General features: G+C 37.5%; 1 protein-coding gene across 1 annotated transcript in view; it reads left to right on the top strand.

The window, feature by feature from the left end:
• Nucleotides 1–17,360, top strand: part of LOC113080218 (ubiquitin carboxyl-terminal hydrolase 2-like) — a 33,553-nt gene that overhangs the window by 2,624 nt on the left and 13,569 nt on the right. The gene's annotated exons all lie outside the window — the stretch shown is intronic.

The raw sequence follows: 17,360 nt of genomic DNA on the forward strand, positions 1-17,360 counted from the left end.
TCATCATTATGGAGAGGTATTCAAATTGGACGTAAATATATATTTTTGGGATTTAGGAGAAATGTTAAGCTTATTATTTTAAAAGCACTTACGTATACTCTTTCAGTAAAATGAGTTTGTGTTATTTTAACTGTAGAGCTGTTTAAATTTAACACTAATTTCGAGGTTTATGACAGTCCTGGAGGGCCATCTCAAATCAAACACATCTACATGTATTTTAAAATAATACTGAAGACTGTGGTTAGATTAGGTCTTCAAGCATTTTTGTTTAGTTATTGAGCTAAACTCTAGATTATGGAGTTGCATTGTCTTGGTGACAAAATAGTGAAATTATAGCGCAAAAAAGGAGGCGTGTTCCGGCGCAAACAATCCCTGGTGCTATTTTGCTGTTCCATTAAACAATTGCGCCACTGACCAGAAAAAACCTAGTCTAAAGTCAGTGGCGCGTTGCGCGTTGTTCATTCTGCTATTTTAAGGGCGCATGCTTGACCATAATGTATAGCATGCACAACGCGCATACACTTTGCTCATGTAATCTACACAGATGCAACAGTTATTTTTGCAAATCATAAATTGTTACACTAAAAAAATATTAACACATGAGATGACGGAAATCATTGTGGTGTGCCACGAAGATGTGAACAAAATAGGCATAAATCTAGCTTACAAATTATTCAGGCTAATTATTCTCCCATCCCCATACAACACAACTTCTCTGTCTTTCACTGCTCTTACAAGAACATCAGTCTCCTCGGCTGTGAACCGCTCCTGGCGTGCGCCTGGTAAATACGCCATAATAATAGCAATCCATAATGGAATTGCGCACCTGCTTTTAAAGGGAATGTTGGATGACGCTCTGATTGGTTTATTTCACGTTACGCCCAAACCACACCTATGAATAATGAAGCTGCTTCAGACCAACCCACTTTAGATTTGCGCCGGGCGCAAGAGCCATTTATCCCGCCGGGAAAATAGCAACAGCGCCGAGACCCGCCCACAAAGTTACTTGCGCTTCGCGCTTTGACACTTGCGTTTCAGATCGTTAAAATAGGGCCCCAGGTCTGTATGTAAGATTATTGTGATTTATTCTTGGTATTGAATGTCTTAACTTTTATTTTAGCTATGTAATATTTCATATTCTTTAATGTTCTTCTTATTATTTTATTATTATTCACAGTAATGTAAAGGCAATTGAATAAAGACGTTTGGTCTGACAAAGTGAAGTTTAGCTCTGATTACTGAAACCCCTCTTAGCCCTGTAAGACTCATATTTATTCACTAGAGTGCGCTGCTTTCCTCTTTAAAATAAAACTGCTGTATTTAAAGCTGTATTTAGAGGGGCACAGCTATCTTAGATGATAGGTTAAGAAGATGAGAAATATGGTACAGAAATATTATTCAATAAAACCAAAAAAATCTATACATCTGCATTATAGCACACTGATTTAAAAGGACCAGTGGAAAGTATGTATATATATATACATATACATATATATATGTTTTTGCTTCATATTTTTATTCCATTTATGAAGGCTCTTGTAGATGTAATTGTTATAGATTCTATCATATTTGATGTAAATCTTTATATCTGCCAAAATCACTTCTTTAGGTGTGAATTACTTTAAATACCTCAGAAATATTGAAATATATATATATATATATATATATATATATATATATATATATATATATATATATATATATATATATATATATATATATATATATATAGGCCACTATTGAAGTATTAGCCTGGACTTGTCCGGCCATACAACAAGCCCATGCAATAACTGATCGTTGATTGGTTCTCACAAAGTCTGGCCTGCCATAAACATCTTCAGATTACAATTGGTTTTGGCTGAGATCATTCATTTATCAGCTGACATTGTGATTGCAAGTCGATTGCTCTCATCATGGGCCAGAGGTCTGTATAGTGCTGAATATAATTGTCCACGGTAGCAACCCTGTATATCAGCACAATTTTATGTTCTTAGCTTGGACTTTGTCATTGTCAGGCCTCTAGTGTATGGTCAGCCAAATCAGGGGGTTATAAAAATGTGCAGTACCAGGTACAAGTACTCTGACTTAAGATCATGTGTGTTCCTGTTCTCCTCCTGTCCTAACAGTGTGAAAGAACTAGATGCTTTGAAATTTAATCTCACCATTTTTTATGCATTATGAAAACATCACTAGAGATCACTGTGCCGGAATGTATGTTTTTGTTTTTCTTTCTCTTCTCTCTCATTCCACTCCCATGGTCTTGTGGTGTTGGGAGAGGCTGTGAAAGAGATTATGTGGTGTCTTTATGGTCTGTTTAAATCCTCATAGGTTGACATTAAAGGTTTGTTGCCTGGGGTGTGTGTTTAAGTTATATAAGTCTATACAATCAGGTTTAAAGTTATTGTGAGGATAAGCAGAGTGCTGGAGTGCTTGTACAGAGAGATATGGTTCATTGTTTTCTTATCATATAAATCCCTTATAAATCTGGATAATTTTGCATTGTCTTTTAATAGTCTCTACAAGTGTCTGCACCATTTGATTGTAAATAAATTTTATGAATTATTCTAAGAACAAAGATGTAGTTCTGAATGCTCTATTTCTTACTCAGTTTATTGCCTATTTCACTGGGAAGCACAGTATATTAAAAAGAGTATTATCTTAAGTTGTTGACTGATGTGATCCATATTACTTTCATTGATGTAACATTATTTGGGTTACAGTAGTCACTAGTCAGATTTAGTCACATTAAATAAATTTACTTGAGTGAAAGTTAAAAAACTATATTGGTGCCTGTAAATTTTGCAACTTATAACTTTCATTAAGTGATATATTAACTTACTCGGCTTGAAATCAAAATCTCAAATTTTTATTTTTTACCTTAAAATGTACTAGGTCCAGTTGCATAAAAATAGCCTCTATGTTAAGACAGTGTTTTAAGTACAAGTTGGACCAGCAGTTAGCCAAAGGGTAATCAGTCTTATTTTTGGATTCAATTTAGACTAATCTACGCTTTTATGTAACTGAATAAAAAAAAATAATAATAAAAAAATAAATAAATAAATAAATATATATATATATATATATATATATATATATATATATATATATATATATATATACATGACCAGTCTTAAATAAAGAATTAACTGACTAACTTTTAAGACTGGCCCCTGATAACATGCGTGATAATACAGGTGGTACAATAAAAAAGAAAAAAAGAAATAATTATAATAAATCAAGCATAGTCAGTACTTGTACACAGGTGGTGCACATGATCATACAAACAAAGACACACAAAACACACATAACACCAAAATAATACCATAAAACATTAACTGAATAACATCAAATGTAACACAAAACATCCCATGTAGATAACTGGTAACAAAAATAAGAAAAAAGAACAAAACCATTTATATTGTTATTGTAATAATTTTTTTCATGTGTTACACAGGGGCTTCTGGGAATGCCCTTTTACTTTATTATGATAAACTATTTGGTAATTCATAATTTTTACTTTCTAAAACCATAAATCTGCTTAATGCTTAAGTAGAACATCATAGTTCAACTATTGGGAGAGTCTCATACTGATGCCACACCTTTCAATCTTCCACGTCAAGTCAAAGCATGTGGTAGGTTCAGGATATGCGTATTTGTACACACACATACACAGACAGAAGATACACTCCTATACAAACTATGAAACACTCAACATTACACTTGTGGTTTGTGATTGAAATTGCATGAGAACATATCATCTGTCCTGCATTCCAAATCACTCTGTCACATACGAATCACCTCCTGGGATCTGTGCTGATCGCTCACCATGACAACCAAACATGTCTGTACAAGTCACCAGAATGACTCAACTCTTCTTGTGAGCTTAATGAAAGGGCTCTTAATAGTATACCAGAAAATCTTAAGTTGCTGGGGTGCTGGTATGTGAATAAATTTTGCAGCTTCTTGCGTGACAAGAATATCGACCTTTGTCTTTTCTAATATCATCTAGCTGATATCTAGTTGGAAACATTTCAAGAACATTTCATACCTGGGCCATAATTGTTATAGAATGCAGAAACAGTGAAATTAAATAACAGTTTTTTATTTTGCAGTACAGAGCACTATGGCAGAAAACAGGTGAGTAGACTAGGCTATGATAGTTCAGACAGGAACCACTTTGGCAAGTTTACTTGAGTTTATTGAACACAATTTATCTTTGGCGGTATGGTTCCTTATGGGGGTTCTTGCTCCCAGAATAATTGAACATACAAGAGCTTTAACATTAACCCCCCGGAACCATGAATTTAGAAATACATAATAATTAAGACTTTTAATAAAGTCTTTAAAGCAAACAGTGATAATCATGTAGATGTGGCAGTGGTACTTCTATCCTGTATCCTGGTTATGAAGATGGGTGTCTCTCCGCAAAGAGGTCCATGCCAGCTAAGATTTTTGGAAGCATTAGTGATCTTAAACAAACAAGACAACAGCCAGAAGGTGCGCAGTAATGTGCTCATGCATATAAGGGAGAGGGAGGGTTGCGAGTCGTTGAGCATACTTACCGAGCAGTAGTGGCACGTATATATATATATATATGTCCCGTGTCTAATAGGAGAGATGTGGTGATTGGAGCGATTTGACAGCTGACCGCATCAGCTGTTCACAGCCTTGCCTCCGTGGCCTGACTGAACTGACGCTGCGCTCGATTTACATTAGACTTTGAGATCCTTACAGTTGTTGGAGATTGTGGGTAACTGAAGCAGACAGATGGTGGAAGCACACACCTCGCTCGATGGTAAGTATGGAGCACACACAAAGGACGAGGGAGACAGATGTTAGAGAAACTTGCCGGAGGAATAACATTGAAACTGGAGTATATCGCTGAAGAATATCACAGGATTCAGGTAAGAAGTCTACAATGTCTATAAATGAGACTGGACACTGAACTGATGCAAGGTGTGTGCTTAAGTAGCAGTTCTGGTGATCAGTGAGATGGCGTGTGTAATTAGGATTCTGGCGAGAGTGAGTGCTGTGATTTTCTGCGTGGAGAGCCTGGCTGGTCCGTGACAGTAGCCTACCACTGCCCTCCCCAGGGCCCGCTCCTGAGGCCGAGGACCACAGCATTGTGGTGGCCATCCTCTTCCATGGGGAGCAGATAGGACTGGGCGAGACTTTTGAAAGGCGGTTAACAGTGTTAACCCATGAGGCTTCCTCCAGACCATAACCTTCCCAGCGGACAAGATATTCCAGAATGCCACTACGGTGCCAGGAGTCCAAGATATCCTTTACCCTTTAGACGGTACCATCCTTCAGGTTTAACGGAAGGGGGGTATTCTCTGTGGGTCCAAACTTTGTTGAGACAGAAACAGGAAAGTGGTAAGGTTTAAGTAGGGAAACGTGAAATAAAGGATGAATTCTGTAGTGTGAGGGGAGTTTGAGCTGATAGGTAACTGGGTTGATATGATAGGTGATGGTGAAGGGACCAATGAATTTAGAACTGAGCTTCTTGCAAGGCAGGCGTATCCTGATGTTCCTTGTAGACAACCAAACCTTCTGTTCTGGTTGTTCGCAGACCCTCTCGCTCTCTCTGAACCAGTGGTCAACAGATGGAACATCAGATGGCTCTCTGCACCAAATAAAAAAGGGTGGCTGGTACGCACTGGAAGGTAGTGAGTCCAGTGGCAGGCTGATGGAGGGAGTTCTGCACGTCCTTGGCTCAGCCCAGGAACTGGTTCCAGGGGTTCTGGTGGCCATGGCAGAAGGTTTGTAGGTAGCATCCTATGTCCTGGATTTTCGCTCCACCTGCCCATTCAACTGGGGATGATGTATTGATAAGAGACTATCAGTCACACCTAAGTGGGTGAAAAAAGCCTTCCACACTCTGGAGTTGAATTAAGGCCCTCGGTCTGACTGTTTTCTGGGATTCTGAAATATCTGAATGCATGATTGAATTGGAGTTCAACAGTTTCAGTGGCTGTAGGGAGACCCTTGAGAGGTAACGGATGGATTGATTTTGAGAAACTATCAATGATTACCAGAATACTACAGTAAAACCATCTGAAGAAGGCAGATCAGTGATGAATTCTACTTCTAGGTTGGACCACAGACAATTAGGAAGGGACAGGGGAAAGAGCTTGCCAGTTGGTAAAAGGCATGGGCTCTTGGAGATGTTGCAATCAGAGCAACTTTGGACAAACCTTCTCATCCTTGGCCATGTTGAGCCACCAAAAGTGATCTTTTTGTATCGAGAGGGTGACATTGGCCCCTGAGTGCATGAGAAGTGTGCACAGAGTGTATTAGTGGGTACATATTGAAGCTCAGGTGGACAACCCAGCAGAGTAACTTCAGAAACGTTGTAGGAGATTGGCTGATCGTGGGACCATTGGATGGACTAACCAACAGACTTGAGGGAAGAATGGGATCAGGTTCTTCGTGAGTTTCCTCTGGAGCGTGGAGATGAAAGAGTGCATCTGCCTTTACATTCTTAGTGCCAGGATGATAGGAAGTGGAGAAATTGAATCTTGTGATGAACAGAGCCCATCTGGCTTGGCAAGTGTTCAACTTTTAGTTTCTTGTGGTTATTCTAAGTTCTTGTGATCAGCCAGGACTGTGAAGGTATGTTGAGTACCCTCCATTAAATGCCTCCACTCCTCGAGGTCTAACTTGATGGCTAGGATTTCTTTGTTGCCAATGTCATAGTTTTTCTACCCTTGGTTGAGGATCTTGGAGAAGAAAGGACATGGATGAAGTCTGGCTGGGTTCCCCTGCTGCTGAGACAGCACCACTCCTACCCCGATGGTTGAAGCATCCACCTCCACCATGAAAGATTGACTGGGGTCTTGATGTACAAGGAGCGGTGCACTAGGGAATGCATCTTTGAGTAGCTGGAATCCAGGACAACGACTTGGGCTTGCCTTTCAACAGGTTGGAGTGGTAATGGAACTGTAGTTCTTGATGAATTATCGGTAGAGTTTCGCAAAGCCAAGGAAATGCTGGAGCTTTCTTAACGGTGGTAGGTGTGGGCCAGTTCTGGATAGCTGACACCCTCCCCTCGTCCATCTGGATGCCCTGATTATTGATGTGATAACCAAGGAACTGCACTAAGAACTGATAGAAAGAGCACTTTTCCACTTTTAGGAAGAATTGTAACTTTCTCAGGTGTTTCAGGACCTCTGCAATTTGGTGGCGATATTTGGCCATGCTCCAGGAGTAAAAAAGAATGTCATCTATGTAGACCAGCACAAATTGATGGATGAACTCTCGGAGCACCTCATGAAGTCCTGGAATACGGAGTGGGTGTTGACCAGGGCATATGGCATAACAGGGTACTCGAAATGGCCAGTAGGGGTCACAAACACGGCCTTCCATTCGTCCCCCTCGCATATCCAGATGAGGTTATATGTGCATGATAATGAAATGTATTTCCCATACAGTTGGAGATTGTGGAGGGCTGAAGCAGACAGATGGTGGAAGCTGGATGGTTAGTAAGGAACACACACACATGAAGGATTTGGAGACATGAGGGAGACAGATATTGGAGAAACTTGCCTGAGGAATAATGTTGGAGATAAACGCTGGAGTATATAGCAGGAGAATATTGCAGGATTCAGGTAAGAAGTCCACAATGTCTAGAAATGAGACCGGACAATGATCTGGTGTGAGGTGTATGTTAGTATTTTGGTAAGAGTGAGCACTGTGGTTGTCTGGGTGGAGAGCCTGTCTGTTCTGTGACAATGTTTCAATGCAAAATCAAAAGAAAGATAAAGGACATAAAGTATTTATGACTGTGATAATGACCTGAGCAGTCACAAGGAGGATCAATAGTGAAGCTGGGGTCCAAAGGGTTGTTTATTTAAGCAGGTGTGCAAAATATGCAAATCATTGGGTATAAGAGCTTAAAACAAAGATTGTAATAAAAACAGTCTAAAACTAAAACTGCATGTACTGAAACACTACCAACTCCCCTCTACAACATCAAGGCTGGAGTTTCCCTTGCTACACAGCACAACAATCTTGTCCAATCTCTCTGTATGTCCACCCCCAACTTATAGCAGCGGCCATCTTAAATAAAAAAATGTTCCCGCTCTTCCCAAATTGGAACATACTTTGCCTTTTGACTCTTATTATAAACATTTAGAAACAAGATTTTAAATAAACACAATTAATACTACAATTAAAAAGAGAACAAATAAACCAAAACATTTGCACCAACATTAACAGTGAAACCCGTGATGGTAGACATTTTCAAAGTCTCTCCATCACAATGACCATTAAGTGTTTAATTGTCACAAGAATGATGTCACAATGTAAACAATACTAATGTCCAACATAGGCCTGGCTTATATACACACACTACTATTCAAAAGTAAGGGGTCAGTGAATACGTTTTTATTTTAAAGCTGCGGTAGGGAACTTTTTTACGCTCTAGCGGTTAATAAAAAGAAATGCTTGCGTCTTGCGGAAGAACATCGTAGCCGGAACTACTTCTCTCTGTTTATGTCTATGAAGAATCACAAAGGTACTGGGTTACTCCGCCGCGGTATCCCCGAAGCAATCTAAAATAGTCCGAATATAAACACTTATTATAGGTGCACCCTAGTGATTCAGGACAAGCCAAAAACACGGTTTGGAAAATGGATTCATGGTGTACTCGCTTATTATATACATTTTTCTACATTTTGAATACAAACAAAGTTACGGACCGCAGCTCTGATTGGTTGTTTTTTACCGGGAGCGCATGACTTTCTGCAAATGGCAATAGGACCACTGGGAGGAGCCAGAGGAGCTTGATTTTTTCACAGATTATCTGTCTCATATTCTACTGTCAGGACATAATGACAGGTTTAATAAATATGTAAAAACTATTTTTTTACAAAAGTTCCCTACAGCACCTTTAATTCAGCAAGAATGCATTAAATTGATCAAAAGTGATGGTAAATACTCTTATATCCATACAAAAAAATAGCTTTTCATTATTTTAATAATAATGTATCAAAAATGCTGAAAAAAAATATTATATAGCAGAACTGTTTTTAAAATGGATAATAATGGATAATAAGACATGTTTCTTGTGCAGCAAATCAGCATATTAGAATAGCGTATTAGAATGATTTCTGAAGGATCGTGTGACACTGAAGAATGGATTGATGACTGCTGAAAAATCAGCTTCAACATCACAGGACTCAACTACATTTTAAAATATTAAAATAGAAAACAGTTAAAATTTGTAATTGTAATATTATTAAACAAAATTACTCTTTAAACTGCATTTGTATAAATGCAGCCTTGGTGAGGATAAGAGACTTAATTCATAGACATTTGTAAAATATCTTATCAATATGACCTCAAACATTTTCATTCACACAATTTTTGTTGTTGTTGGTTGTTTGGGTTATTTTTATTTTGTTCCATAGCTCTGTATGTGACCAACTGTTTCATTTGGGTCTATTTGTTTAATTTTTTTTTCATTTTAGGAGAAACATTTAAGACAGACTTAATACATAAAATATTACTAAGAGTTCCATTACTGTGTGTCTCCTGTGCTTTGTGGAAAAATATTACATTTTCCTTTGGGTATTTTTCTGCTATTAATGAAGGGCTCTAGACTAGACTATTTTACTGTCTTTGATATTTAATGGAAATGTATTGAATTTCACAGAAAGCTTGTTGCACAGAACTCATGTTGAACAAAAGTCAATGAAAGTCAATGACCCATTACTTCCTCTACATTTTACTATATTTACAAGTCTTATTTTCCAAATTGTTGACAACTGGAAGCTTATTACAACATAATTTGATTGATTAACGTAAATTGCTCTGGCTTACAAATCATTTAGTTGGCTCCATTATTAGTAGAGCAGGGGTCATAATATAAGTAAAGGCTTTATGAGAAGGATTTTAGTTATAAATGACTATTACTTTGCACATTTACAATTTGAAGGTCTGTAAAGCAGTAACGATCATGCTCATTACTCATGACCCAGATAAGATGCTTTATTGTCAGACAGATCAACTTTGTACTTTCATCTAAATTAGTGTCAAGGCCATTTGGCTTATTTTGGCCCACAGTGAGAGCAGGTCTGTGGCCAGCTGTCTACTTGGCTGGGTATGAGCCATTTGAAGTGACAGTATGAGACTTCCCCTGATAAATTCCAGAGACAATATGACTTCATATAAGCTACAAAAGCTGAGGGAAGCCATGGCTTCAGGCACGTAGGCTTCCAACCGATGAAGCCACTTATACAGTTCTACAAAACGCAATAGTAAGTGCCTATAATTAGATTTGAAGATCATGTGTGTCTCCGTGCTTGACAATTCTTTGCCACAAGACTTGATGGTTATATAATCAGGCTTCACATTCAGTGTAAAATGTAAACTGATAACTGCTATGATGCTGTCAGATTCATGTCATTATCCGATAATATATAAAGACACAAATGCAATGCAAGATTAAGTTTCCTGTCTAAATTTTGATTGGCTTAGCTGAAGGGATGTGAAGCGACAATCTGGCGATGCTGAGATTCTGTGATGAGGAGTTCATACTCACTCACATTCCATATATTCCTATAACTCTCTATACTCTCTGGCTTGTACTATAGAACATACAGGCCAGATTCCTGACATGCCATGGATGATGTTAGTTAAGAGCATGTGTGCATATGGCGCTGCATTTTTGTTGATTTGATCATCTGGTTGGACGTGTTGAGCAGTAACCTATCTCCATTTGTTGGTCATACTTGGAAATATAAAGGCATGATTGGAATTGCACCTTTATATGATTCAAAGTATTATGTTAGAATAGTCACTGTCATTTCTACAGAATCTTAAAAAATCACTGGACCACATTTAGGAATACATCAAATATTGGGACATCAACGCCAAAAGCATCAGAGGGTGTCCCCCTCTATCGCACAAGAGTTAGTGTTTTTAAATAATAATTTATAAATATCAAATGGTAGACCAAGCGTTGTGAAATAGCTTTTTTTATGATTTGCGATATGGCTGCTATTAGATTCAGTACAGTTTCTTTGCAAATGATTATAAAACTGCAGTGAAATGTTCAGAACAAACATAATCCTCCAATGTGATCCAGGACATCATGTATTGTATTCCAGACTTCAGGTGATTAAGTAACCACCTAGCAACCACCCAGAACAACACTCCAGCATCTTGACCATGAGCTTCACATGAGTAAGCATATTTCAAGAAAATATAAACTCTCCCAACCCAATCTCATTATATCATTCTACCAGGTGAGCTATCGAGCAAGTTTACTATGTCAGAAAAGCCATACATATGAAGCTGGTGATGCAACTGACAAAACTGTATATGATTCACAAATCATGCACTATAGTAAAAGTGTTTGAGGTCATAACAATATTGTGCACAAAACCATATGAAAATATATCTATTCAATAATTTATAATTTGCATCTTTAATGAAAATGTGAAATGTGTAAAATATTTATATATATAAATAAATTCAACACATTTTACAATGCCGTTTTTAAATATGTTCAACAGAATTCTACACTTTTTCTTCCACAGTCTAGTCTACAGAAATAGAAAGGGGTGTAGATTCTTTGTGAAGTTTGGTGATTCTCTACACACATTATCTGCTCTTAAGTCACCTTTTATCTTTAGACTATTATATAATTTTATGGTAGAAACTCCCCTGACATATGACTCTAAGCTGCAGATATCGTGAAAGATAGGTATGCATATATCCACCTCCAGGCCACACTTTGTGCACAGTGAGGCGCTTTAGTTTGCAGCTGCATTGGGCTCTATCTCCCCAGAGGTAACAAACACCTAATGGCCCAGGATTAATTAGCCCCCTTGAGTACACACTTCCGTTGAGTCAGCACACAAGTGGCTTAAGGATTGACAGAGTATTTTGTATGTCAGTATGAATTTTTTTATGACAAACCAGCCGATATGTATCCAAAGTATTCAAATATATTTGTAATGATTGCCTTAGCACATGACGGCTTTTAAATTGGAAAAGTTCTGATCGCCTCCTTGATTTGTAATGAATATAAACCTAGTTTTTCTAGGAACCTTAGACTTGGTTATGCAATAAACTTGCCAACTAAGCCATCTCTGATTGCTGTGATAACATACAAATTTGACCTGTTACTTACCTGTTGTCTCTGTCCCAAGCAGATGTGTCTCTGTTGTCATTTTGGATCAAGCATGTGAGTAATTTGCCCCTGTTTTCAATCCTCACTGGGAACTTGCTCATGGCTGTATGGCAGATTCAGGGAAAAGTAATTAATTAGAAATCATGATTTAACTATTATTACAAGGGTGGAATACAGACAGACTGTGTTTTTACATTATGGTGTAACACACCCTCAGCACACACTGTGGTTAGCATGGTGATGATATAATATCCAGAGGGAACTAGAGGAAACATCAGAGACATGGGACAGAAAAGCAGCAACAAGAGCCGTTGCTAGAGTTACCTAAGAACAGTTGTGCACACATGTGCTTCTTTTGCATGTGAGCCTTTGAGTCTTTTTAAGTTTTTGAGCTTCAAGTCTTTTTGTGTTCTTATATCAAATACAAGGGTACAAAATGTCTCTGCCTGCCTCAGTGTCCACTGTCCCACATACTCACCGTTCTCTGTAATCCCTCTTATAACTCCAGCTGTCACTGAAAAACCTTTGATCCTGTGTTTGCACACAATGTGAAAAGTCATTTGCACAGTCATATCTCAGTTAAAGGGGAAGGATGGCTTTTCTACATATACAAATATATATAAATATAGCTTTAAAATATTAACCAGCCACTTGCAGTCATTTTAGTCATAATTGGAAAACAGACCATTCTTATTTACAGACCTTAACAAAATCAGCTTTTTAATAATTACAAATAGTCCATTTAGATCACTCCAGTTCCATTTGTCATATTGCATTCTATTCTGGAAAATTCTGCCGAACATTCCTGAAAATCAACAGAGAAAATGCCTCACAGAAAAGTCCACAGATTCTGCTCAGGCGTGTGTCACGGCCTCTTTACATAAGAAAACTCGGCTTTGTGGCTAAATATAACAAAGAAGGCATAACAATAAAGTTTCGATATTCACATGATACTGTTTATATTTTACAAGACAGTAGAGCCTTTTTTTCAAAACACGCTGAACCTGTTTAAATGCATATATATATATATATATATATATATATATATATATATATATATATATATATATATATATATATATATATATATATTAATTATGAATTTATGATAAATGCTTTATGTAAGCACATTAACTCAATTTATAGGTTGCAAAGAAGCTGTGCCAAAATGCATTGCAACTAGCTTGTGAAAAACAAATGTCAGACTGCAGATGCAAGTGAATTTAATATAAATAAATAATCAAACATATTTTATTCAACGCTGAAAAGTATACTAAGAAATACTTTAGTGTAATTAAAATTTTATCATTTTACCTAATATGTGTGCCCCTTGTATATTTATACTTAGAGTATCAAACAGATTGCTTAGCATACTAACGTCAAACTTGAAATGTTTGGAGTCAAAACTCCCATGCTGAGCACTATTTGCATTAGGTAATTGCTTATGTTAGTTTATTTGGAATATTGAAAATATAGAATTCTGTGGCCTTTATTTATGTGTGTGTGTGTGTGTGTGTGTGTGTGTACATATATACAATCTTTATATATATAAGATTGTACCTAAAAGTCAGCAGTAATTCAATTTGATTGCTGTTCTTAGACTTCCACGCGGTCTACTTGGATCAAGCCCCCCCGAGTGGTTTTTCTGCTCATGACTGTGAACATTTCATTAGCACTAAGTAAACTCTCTCTGTCAAACCCACTCTCTTTTCATGCATTTATTCATTGGTTTGGTCAATTTTAACTTTAGCAGTTACTCATTTGCCCAGCACATGTCCCTGAAATTGCTTGCCTTAGGCTGACAGTAAAAGATTTGAATATTATGTAATTGAGGCTGAAACAGCCTGGGATTTCCTTTGTAAACCCAGCTGCATTTGAGCAGCTGTTTGGAACACAGCCGACTGTATGATTCTTCACTGCCTAACAGCTTTGAATGTCATCATTTTCTGTGTGCAGTGGTTTTATACACAGAATCTCTGTTCTATTTTTTACTTGCTGTTGCATGCACATATGAGTCAGATGGGCATTTTAGGCCTTTTTGGTCATATCTAGCTGTTTTACATCATCTTTCCATCATTTTAAAGGTGCCGTGACAAGTTGAAGTTTGAAAATCTTTGAAAAATATGTTCTGTCTGTAAATGTTTTCTTAGAATATAACATGTTGTTGTCAGTCTAAAAGGTATTTTGGCTGGCTGTAGCAAAGCAGTTTAATGGCCATACCCACTGTTGTTTTCATGCCACTGAAAAAATGTTGCTCTGCTAGGTGGCTTAGGCTTTGTTCACGGAACTCAAACAGACTTTTATGACTTCGTTAGTGGTGTGTGCTAAGGCTGAACTGAGCAAACACTTAAGTATTGCACTTCAGCTTGTACCTCGCCTGATTGACACCTCAAATTTTGTGGCTGGTTGTGGAGAGGTGGACCAGTACTTTTCAGACATGCACTTTCACCCAGCATATGATAAAATTGGTGAAAATCCCACAGACTTATATTGAAGCCATTTCAGACTCAAGAGAGACCATAGAGAAAAAACACTTAGAATACTTTAGCAACAACCTAACAGTGCACAAGCAACCACCCAGGACACCCTTCAAACAGCAGAACATATAGGTCCTCACAGGTCCTCCCTATATATCACTCACAGTAAAAATGATATGTCCAACATGCCACTACATTGCACCCCCCCCCCTCCCCAGGACTTATATTCCCGAATAAATGGGATGAACTTTCAATGGTGAAAATGCGTTGGTTTTGTGTTCTTGTATCTGTTAACTCAATATTACAGGTGTTTAAACTGAGAATTCTTTAATGTAGAGTTAGTTTAGCACAAAAATCATCTAGTGAAGTCTACTGCAGATATAGATATTCGTAAATGTGCGAAACTACGGGGGCAGAGACACAGTCAACTTGTTCTTGATTGTTCTCAGACTGGCTTTGACCGTTCCAATATGGCGGATGGCTTTCATATTGCAGCCCATATAAAACAGCCAGTAAAGCATCCACAACACACTAGCAAAGCATGCACAAACTCAAAATATCTAGCCGTTTCCTGTCTGTCTGCTCTTCCTTCTCTGTGCTGTCAATGTTCAGAGACTCTATGAGTATTGTAAATAGAGGCATAGAGGCAGTCAGGTCACAGATGCTCAGAACTAACAGTAAAAGGTTTGGAATACAGCACACCTTACCTTAGCTCACCTGATCTCTGTTGACCTTTTTAAAGCTGATAATCTTCTATTAATATAATTATAGTTTTGCTTATACACTGTAAATTAATTCAAAATAACCACCATGACTGTTTTATTTGTTCTAGATGAGTGTATTTGATATAAAGCACTATGTGTAAACTAAACCATGCATATGAAGTAGAAAATGGGATATAAAGTGTTCATGCAATAGTTTTCCATCAACTGTTTGAGTTAATAACAAATCATGTTTTACAGTGCACTATTCCTACATGAGTGAGTAATCAAATAAGGATTTCAGTAGACACATACTGGCCATCATCTTATACTTTTGCCGGGAGCCATTTGCAAAATATGCAGATTTGAAATGAGAACACTTTAAGGGTTACATGCATTCTGAGAACGGGAGAAGGGTCAGTTCTGGCTTGGCTTTCCTGGATGCCACAAATGTGTTACATGGTACTATGAATTCATTAACCAGCAGCACCAATGTGCATGTTGCTCATTACACAGAAGCCGCAGTGATTGTAGTTTAACTGTGTAGTTATGTATGTAGAAGTTCTGAGAAGTCAGATTTCCATTAGAAATTGGATCCATTTCTAATGAAGGAGAAGCTAAGAATGTGCGTGTGTGTGTGTGTGTGTGTGTGTGTGTGTGTGTGTGTGTGTGTGCTCTTTGTGACATATCAGGACTCAACTCTGTATAATGACATGGGTATGACACAGGTATTACAAGGAGAGGGTGACTTATGAGGACATAACCCATGTCCCCATTTTTCAAAACACTTATAAAACATACAGAATGGGTTTTGTTTGAGAAAGTAAAAATGCACAAAGTTTCCTGTGAGGGTTAGGTTTAGGGGTAGGGTTGGTTAAGGGTGTGTGTGTGTCTAAATGTGAGTTTGTGCATTGCCAAAGAGAAACTTATGATAGTGATATCTAATGTGACCTGCTGTTATACTAGCGGCATGCATACCAAGGGTCCTTCGGTGCTCAGCTTATCTGTAGTCATTGGCATCTAATGCACACAAGCATGAATATTTTGCATACTGCACATTTCAAAATCCATGACACACAACATGCTTAGGGAACACAGCTGTGTTAGGGCCTTGGTGCACAGAGGTCACAGCAATGTTTCTCACCTAAATGACACTGTGAGATGTTTTTTGGTGAAAATGATTTCATAGCTTTAAGGTTTTTTTAAAACGAGATGTTCTGAGCACTATTTAACTGTTTTATATAGAATATAAAAGGAAGTCAATAAAACATAAGAAACTGTGCAATATTCTTAAGTATCAGGAAGTCATTAAAGTACAGTTTTGTAGGTCATGACGTCCAACAGCAAATAGTGATGCTGTGATTGCAAATTAGATTGTAAATGTTCTTGAGATAATGTAGGTGGCGTATGCAGATGCAGAAACCATAGCTGCAATGTTAAGGAGTTGTGAGTGGTAACCAGGGCATTGCTTGTGGTTGAGAACTAACTTAAAAAACTAACTTAAACTAAGTTAAAAAAGTCTAACCCTAAAGGTCTGTTAAATTTTGTGAGGTCAATGATGTGACACTGATATATTCATTTATTTAGAATAATATAATTAAGATAAAAAAAAAATTATACATTCGTTTATATATTAGGGGTGCACAATAAATATCGGCCGATAATTAATGCGCAGTAAAACCGGTTCTCTAATCAGCGGTAAATTCCATCAGGTGTGTGATTTCACATAGAGCAGCGTTTACTACACAGAAGCGTTGTTAACTGACAAGCTGCGCAAATCCACTTTCATTATCAGCGTTGATTTGCAAAATCACACACCTGATGGAATTTACTGATTAGAGACTGGCTTTACTGACTAGCTGTGAATTAAGTATTGGCCGATATTTGTCGTGCATCCCTAATATTTACATATATTATGGCCGGGCAACCTAACCCGTTATTATCGAGTTAACATATTAATTGATTAACACTGATAGTTTTTTTATCGTGTGTTTTATTATTATGAAAGTTTGTTGCTCATTGGCTCTGAATACACATACA

The sequence above is a fragment of the Carassius auratus genome, chromosome 5, assembly GCF_003368295.1.
Source record: "Carassius auratus strain Wakin chromosome 5, ASM336829v1, whole genome shotgun sequence".
Classification (NCBI taxonomy): domain Eukaryota; kingdom Metazoa; phylum Chordata; class Actinopteri; order Cypriniformes; family Cyprinidae; genus Carassius; species Carassius auratus.